This window comes from Magallana gigas, chromosome 7 (assembly GCF_963853765.1).
Source record: "Magallana gigas chromosome 7, xbMagGiga1.1, whole genome shotgun sequence".
In the NCBI taxonomy this organism is placed as follows: Eukaryota; Metazoa; Mollusca; class Bivalvia; order Ostreida; family Ostreidae; genus Magallana; species Magallana gigas.
In genome coordinates this window covers 36,787,421-36,796,189 of record NC_088859.1, presented here as the reverse complement: position 1 = coordinate 36,796,189, position 8,769 = coordinate 36,787,421, and the positions used below count along the sequence as shown (strand labels likewise).

The 8,769-nt window shown below is 31.7% G+C and overlaps 1 long non-coding RNA gene across 1 annotated transcript; it reads right to left on the bottom strand.

The window, feature by feature from the left end:
• Nucleotides 1-4,126: 4,126 nt before the first annotated feature.
• LOC136270078 (uncharacterized) lies at nt 4,127-6,510 on the bottom strand. The gene is made up of 3 exons (XR_010707749.1): nt 6,491-6,510; nt 6,241-6,265; nt 4,127-4,187 (listed from the first exon to the last, which is right to left on the bottom strand). It is a non-coding gene; the product is annotated as an uncharacterized lncRNA (long non-coding RNA).
• Nucleotides 6,511-8,769: the final 2,259 nt, after the last annotated feature.

Genomic DNA, 8,769 nt, shown 5'->3' with positions numbered 1-8,769 from the left:
CAGAAGCTTTCATATCATCATTTACAAAATGTTTGATATTATCAATTCATTTTGTATTTAAAGCCGAGCATCCAAAACAGCATGCATCAGGCACTAGTGCTTGAAGAAAGGCCCCCTATCTATTTAGCTTCTCAAAAGGTTCATTATGCTTAAACCTGGTCCCAGTTAAAAATTGTAAACTGTCTTATTAAATGTCCCTTAATTAAAAACATTGACAATATTGAAATACTACAATAGGTGGCTTTACAACATTGTTAATTACAAATTTAAATCATCATTTTATGATGAACAATCATTTTTTGACAGACTGAAATTTTGACCTAAGTCTAAAATTGCTTCGTGATCCTGAGGCCTGAACTCCGTTAAACTTCCAATGCATAAAAAGGATCAAATCAGTAAATACTACATTTCAACTTTACTTTCAACAATCAAAATAACAACTAAGTTCTTTCCTTATCTAATGTCATCCTGTAATGTATATATGGAACTTGGGTACATGTGTAAGTCATGCATCAGTGATAGAAAAAGCTCAGTATACTCATTGTGTGAAAACACTCACGTAAGAGGTGTCAGAAGCTTTCATATCATCATTTACAAGTTAAAAATCAAAATGCTTCAAGGAGTCTTCTTTATGATAATCAATATACTATATGTATTTTATTTAAAGAATGCTTGTTTAATTGTTAATAACATTGTCAGTCTACCGTTAAAAGAAAATGTATGGATTGTCTTTCTTCATCTTTTTTGCTGTTATGACAGCTATGATTTAAATTGCATATATTCTTAAGACTACCAATGTCAACTTCACAAACAAAAAGCTGTTACAGCCCATATCTACTTGATAATTAATATAAGAATCATACACTTATTTGCAAGCACCAAGTATTAAAAATTTTCAATTCAGACCAAAACACTTCTTGATAATCAACGATTACCTTTTTACTCAAGCATACATTCAAAATGAAACAAGTGAAAAGCTGTCAATGTGACAGCAAACTGGGTTTTCTTTAATGTGAACTGTATCCATAATTCATGTCAACCCTAAATTGATAAACACCTACCGTATCCAGTGAAATGGAGTACCCTGTATGCAATATTTTGCCAAAAAATGACAGAAGTTCAAAAGCTGGTATTTTTTTCATAAATTATCGGAAATCAAAATCCTAGCAATAAGCATACCTCTGATATATGTACAATTAATCTGCAAAAGAGCATTCTCCTATCTTGAAAACTATAGAAGTTATCCGTACAATGAGGGTACCCTTTTTGCAATAATTTGCCAAAAAATGACTACCTTTTTGCAATATTTTGCCAAAAAATAACTAAGTTCAAAAGCTGGTATTTTTTTCACAAATTATCAGAAATCAAAATCCTAGCAATATGCACACCTGTGATATATGTACCAGGTACAATTGATCTGCAAAAGAACAACTTCCTATCTTAAAAACTGTAGGAGGAGTTATGCGCACAATGAGGGTACCCTTTTGGCAGCCGTCTGCCATTTTTCGCCATTTTAATAACCGGATTTTTCTGTTGGAAAACCTGGTTAATAAAAGTAAAACAATGCTTCGATTTGAAAATACTTCATCTTGCTTTTAATACTCTCTAACTTTATTGACAATCTTGGGTGTCAGATCATAACTCCTTCTTAGAGAGAAACAAAGTGAAATACAGAGAACACATCTTTTCCACATAAATGTTGCTATCACAACTTAACTTGTATCAGAGTGATAGAAAAAGCTCAGTATACTCATTGTGTGAGAACACTCACGTAAGAGGTGTCAGAAGCTTTCATATCATCATTTACAAAATGTTTGATATTATCAATTCATTTTGTATTTAAAGCCGAGCATCCAAAACAGCATGCATCAGGCACTAGTGCTTGAAGAAAGGCCCCCTATCTATTTAGCTTCTGAAAAGGTTCATTATGCTTAAACCTGGTTTCAGTTAAAAATTGTACACTGTCTTATTAAATGTCCCTTAATTAAAAACATTGACAATATTGAAATACTACAATTAGGTGTCTTGATACAACATTGTTAATTACAAATTTCAATCATCATTTTATAATGAACAATCATTTTTTGACAGACTTAAATTTTGACCTAAGTCTAAAATTGCTTCGTGATCCTGAGGCCTGAACTCCGATAAACTTCCAATGCATAAAAAGGATCAAATCAGTAAACACTACATTTCAACTTTACTTTCAACAATCAAAATAACAACTAAGTTCTTTCCTTATCTAATGTCATCCTGTAATGTATATATGGAACTTGGGTACATGTGTAAGTCATGTATCAGTGATAGAAAAAGCTCAGTATACTCATTGTGTGAAAACACTCACGTAAGAGGTGTCAGAAGCTTTCATATCATCATTTACAAGTTAAAAATCAAAATGCTTCAAGGAGTCTTCTTTATGATAATCAATATACTATATGTATTTTATTTAAAGAATGCTTGTTTAATTGTTAATAAAATTGTCAGTCTACCGTTAAAAGAAAATGTATGGATTGTCTTTCTTCATCTTTTTTGCTGTTATGACAGCTTTGATTTAAATTGCATATATTCTTGAGACTACCAATGTCAACTTAACAAACCAAATGCTGTTACAGCTCATATCTACCGATACTTGATAGTTAACATAAGAATCATACACTTATTTGCAAGCACCAAGTATTAAAAATTTTCAATTCAGACCAAAACACTTCTTGATAATCAACGATTACCTTTTTACTCAAGCATACATTCAAAATGAAACAAGTGAAAAGCTGTCAATGTGACAGCAAACCGGTTTTTCTTTTATGTGAACTGTATTCATAATCCATGTCAACCCTGAATTGATAAACACTACCTACCGTATCCAGTGAAATGGAGTACCCTATATGCATTTTTTTGCAAAAAAATGATTAAGTTCAAAAGCTGGTATTTTTTTTTTTTTTATAAATTATCAGAAATCAAAATCCTAGCAATAAGCACACCTCTGATATATGTACAATTAATCTGCAAAAGAACAACTTCCTATCTTGAAAACTATAGGAGGAGTTATCTGTACAATTAGGTTACCCTTTTTGCAATATTTTGCCAAAAAATGACTAAGTTCAAAAGCTGGTATTATGCGTACAATGAGGGTACCCTTTTGGCAGCCGCCTACACACCATTTTCACCATTTTAATAACCAAATTTTTCCACTGGCAAACCCAGTTAATAAAATTAAAACAAAGCTTTGATTTGAAAATACTTCATCTTGCTTTTAATACTCTCTAACTTGAATGACAATCTTGGGTGTCAAATCATGACTCCTTCTTAGAGAGAAACAAAGTGAAATACAGAGAACACATCTTTTCCACATAAATGTTGCTATCACAACTTAACTTGTATCAGAGTGATAGAAAAAGCTCAGTATACTCATTGTGTAAGAACACTCACGTAAGAGGTGTCAGAAGCTTTCATATCATCATTTACAAGTCTATAGTTGCTAAAAATCAAATTCAGTGTATACATCTACTCTGTTCACTTTCTTTTAAAATTTATATCAGTATCAGTTTTAGTGCTATACATGTAGATGCTGCAATTTCTACAAATCAGCTAGCTTTTGACGGAATTAAAAGTGTATGAGTCTATAACAATTTTCATTATTCTTTCAAGGTTTGTATGTATTAGGTTTACTAAATTTATTTGATAGCTTTACAACCTTTCAAACCATAGTTTACTTACTTTCTTACATTGTGAATAGTCAGTTATGTTTGTTATAAGGATACAAATGTCTACATGCAGTAACAGTTGAAATAACTTGGAATCAAATGATTTCAAACCGATTTGTATACTCATATTAACATTTTACGATGAATAAAAAATAGAGCAGTTGTTATTTGAAGAATGTGAAAATATATTCAATTTTAAATAAATAACATCTGCCCACTCTCTCCATTTTTTCTGCACATCAGGATGATAATCTAAAAATTAATTTTATGTGGCCTAAAAAAGATCTGGCATCCCTGAACCATAAAGAGGGCCCATTTAAAATAAATTGTATAATGTGGAATTTCTTTCACATTCTCAATTCTGGCAAATAATTAACATGCATTCAACACACTAGATAAGCAGATAGAGACACACAATTGCTTACATTTAGCATCTTTTCTCCTTGCAGTCAGAAGGAAATCCTTGATTTCTTGAATCTGCTTTGGCTGAAAAATCAAATTAGAACCAAATGTAGTTTAAAAACTTTGATACTACAGTTCATACATGGAAATGATTATTCTCTATGAGTAACATCTAATACATGAGTAAACAGAGACAAAGCATTGCTTGCCAACTGGAAATGTCATTTCACCAAATGAAACTCGTGCAGAATGCAGAAGTTGCAGCAAAGAGTATGAAAATCTTTTTTAATAAAACATTCTAAAAATTAAGCATGATGTTGCTTTTAAATCACATAACTACACTCATCTTAAAGATTTTTTTTAAGTTTTGCTTTTTACATGCAAGCTGCAATCGTTTTTCAACTGACATGCACTTTTTTTGCTGAATTTGAAACACATTACACAACATTTCAAGGTTTGAAACAACCACTGAAGTTGGGTACTCATATGTATTTATTTACTTTATTATCAAAATATACTGACCCCCAAATTGGCTCATCATTTATAATGCATTCAGGGACACATCACAGAATTCAAGGTTTGATTATGTTGCTTTCTCAACAATAATCCATTACACAGTCTTTCATAGTTTCATTCATGAAAACCCTGTATAATGTGTGTAATTGTCTACAAGAGGGGGCCCCCACTTTCTCTCGCAGCAATGAACAGTTTTCTTTAAGTTGCCTTTCTTTTTTTTTTGGCTTGTCAAGATTTTTTGGATGAGTCTGCCCCCTCCCAATGGTATCAGGAGAAAACGTACCCGGGAGAAAACGTACCCAGGAGAAAACGTACCCAATCTCTAGGGTACGTTTTCTCCAGGAGAAAACGTACCCGGGTACATTTTCTCCAAGAGAAAACGTACCCTATGAAAATCATAATTATACTAATTAATAGTTTTTAATATTTTCAATTAATTTTCAAATGCTACTTTTATGCATATTTCAATGCATAGATGTATAGAAATATATTCATTTTATGAATAATATCTTTATAATAATTGTAGCAACTTTTATTTTTGTACGAATGACCTGTCATAAATTGTTATCAGTCTACTTCATCTAATTATCCATTTATCGGTAGCCTTACCGATTTGAGTGTCTCTATGTGAGATCCCTGATTTTAATTATAGTGATAATCAATTAAATACCTGAGCAGTTATTATTATGTAATATTATGTATTGCCTCCCCGCGCATGAGGTAAAAATATTCACTCTCCACACATTATACATGTCAGTGGCGTCGGAAGCAAATTGACTGTTCAATGTTACATCTCGTAGTACTTTCCATATATATGAATCAAACAAATATTTAAAAGACTTGGACTTGGTTTTATTAAAGCCACTTTGTTTTAAAGATAATTTTTAAAAAAATGTTTTAAAAAACGCGATATCAACTTCTTCAGATACTCATCATTTAGTTCTCCAAATGAGATTGCAATAAAAACTAATTATTTAACGGTTCCGTTTATGGTGGATTAATTGTCGACTAATTAAAATGTTCAGGCCATGTTCGTGTATTTGTATGTTACAAATTATTGTATGCATTTAATAACAACAGCAACAAATGATTCAAATGTTCATGGTATATTTTATTTTGTTTTATTTAAGAATATCTGTGAAAACCATTATTTATTATTTTCATAGGGTAGATTTTCTCTTAGAGAAAACGTACCCGGGTACGTTTTCTCCTGGAGAAAACGTACCCTATAATTTGGGTACGTTTTCTCCTGGGTACATTTTCTTGAGCATTCCTCCCAACTTGCAAACACGATATAACGTGCCTAATACAGCAAAATTTAATGCTCTTGTGATATCTGCACCGAAAACTACTCACAACATCTTAGCTGCACCTGAAGTTTTACAAAGCTATCTAATAGCAGTCTAAATCTTAAGCAAATCCCCAATATCACGAGTTTCCTGTAATTCTACCAAACAGCTCCTTCCTTCATCAAGACATCGTCAAAATTAATGCAGCCTTTAAACGTGTTAACACTTCAAATTTGGCGCAGTCTTCAAACGCGATAAAACGATTTCATAATGTACGCCGTTGTATTGACCTGATCACTGCTCAGGTACAATGAATAACAGTTCTTACTTACCATTCTGAAGCCTTACAGATGCAACCTACAACGAATATATCCAAAATTTAATCATGTTTACATTTATGTGGTTGGAGATGCATGTAAACATTTGATTTTAGTAGACTTAAAGACAATAATCAAATGAAATCAGCAAAAAATATCAATAAACAATGTTTTCTTCATTCAATTCAGTTCTTCGCAAATGAGTTTCTCTAACGTTTATGTTGATTTCAATTGATTGTAGCTGCGATTATTCACAGACACATACCGCTTTGATATTGATGGCGGAAAAGGAAGTAAAGAAGGGGCGTTACTCTTCATTTGAGAATGGGTCAACTCTTTTTTTCCCGGATAAATATTTCGGATCTGGCAAATTATCGTTAGCCAAGTGTTTCTGACCCGTTTATTTTAGAAAAAGTGCTTTTAATTTTCAGAAGCTGGTCTAATCATAATTAGAAGCATCTAAATTAGAATCGATGCATTTTCCGTTCATTTACAATGTACTTTGTTCGATAAGAACTGAAAAACTTGAGAGTATTCATATGTTATTATAAAATAATTACTTTCTTCATAAAATACTAGAACTCCGGTTACAATTTCAACCGCTCAAAAGTTTCAAATTTTATATTTTATATTTGAATGCTTTATATTCATAGTTCCAACTGTATCATTGCTGATGTTGGCTAAAATTCGTTGCAACCAGCTAGTCCTATCAAATCTTTGTACAACGGCTGTAACCCGAGATTTTGTATGACTTTCAACGTTTTGTAAAGCTGTGTGCTGTTACATACGAGAGGATACGGAGCTTTAATCAATGTTTTATTTACATGAGTAACATTTAGTGCTATTACCCAGTTTCTCAGGTCTGTGACTCAAGAAATATATTTCTTAAATCAGTGGAGTTTTCTGTGACGGAAGCACTCTTGAGATATGAAATAGTTATTAGCTCTGTATATCGCGGTTGTCATTAGTTACTCCTGACTCTTCATTCAAATCGCGACCATACCCCAAGAATAAAATTACTCATACCGCCTATGATGATTTTAAGGTGGCTCTATACACCACTTTTTGATGACGCAGTACGCAAAAAAGTAAATCTGGAAGCATGCAATTCCGGTACTGGCTGATTTAAACTGAGGCGAATTGTGTGGGGTCCGCTCTTTTGAAAAATTTGTTAAATGAAAAGATTGAATTTTATAATTGGAAAATGCATTACTTACCAGTAATGTGGTATGTGACACCTTCACGTTGTGTCGTTTTATTTATCGAAATAAACAATAAAAATCAAGTATAATTTTTTAAATAGTTTCTTTCCCATCATCGTCTTATTACAGCGTAGCGCAGTGGGTCAGTGGGTTCACTATAAATCTGTAGGTCAAGAGTTCGAATCCCGTTGAGGATGATAAAAATTTTAACTTTCCAAATTTTTCTAAAACGTATTTTTTTATTGAATACTGTGAAAGAAAATTCTAACCGGTGAAAGTATTTCAATTATAATATACTTAAATCCACAATAATATCGACATAATTATGTTCCTTACCACCTTCAGGGGATGGGAGGGTGGCTTTGAATTTCTCTCTGGCAGCTAGGTTGGGATACATAAATCCTATTTGTTAATTTTCCCCTTTATTTAAAGCGAATATATTCACTTATATGTAGGCCTATAATGAAATATGCATGTATTTATAATTCCAACATGATATTTAGGAAATTTTCAACACAGAAATGAAAAGTCCCCAAGGTGTTTGGGCCTTGGGACTTAGGAACAATAACTCAGGAACTTTCACACTAAATAAAATTTAAAATATTTTTCGTATTTATTTGCAATGATTTTCATTCAATTTTTTTTATGGCACATTTATTAAAATACATTAAGCAGCTTTTTCAGATGATATGTGAACAGAGTAAGAAAATATAAAAAAAAAGTTCTGGGGAAATACTAAAAAAAAAATGCAATAATAACATTTTTTGATGTTAAGAAGTGTGATATTTTTTTTAGATGTCCAAAGGAAATATCCATCATATGACAAAAAATTTCTCTCAATTTGTTAATAATTAACTTTTTAAAAATTATTTTACAAAAACACGAAAAAACATTAAAAAATTCTTTAAAAATACCTATAGTATCCCTATCATCATTTTAATACTTGATAAGTATATGTTTTGTGGTTTTCTATTGAAAATTGTCCAGAATAAACTGTGGGTGTATAGAGCCACCTTAATGAAGAGTTGGTAGGTATTCTTTCAAACATCAACATATCACGGTATTTATACCGACTTGTTTACCTCTATATGGTACAGAACGATGGATTTTAGACAGAATACATATACATGTATTATCTATAGTGTATTGGTTTTAAGAGGGTTGAACAGCGTTTTGTTGTGGGGGAGGGGGTTGTTTGTTTGGGTTTTTTTTTTTTGGGGGGGGGGGGGGTTGTTGTTTTTTGTTGATTTCTTTTCTTTCTTCTTCTTCTTTTTTTTTTCTTTCTTTTTTTGTTTTTTTTTGTTTTTGTTTTGCTTTGTTTTGTAATTTTTGCTTTTGTTCA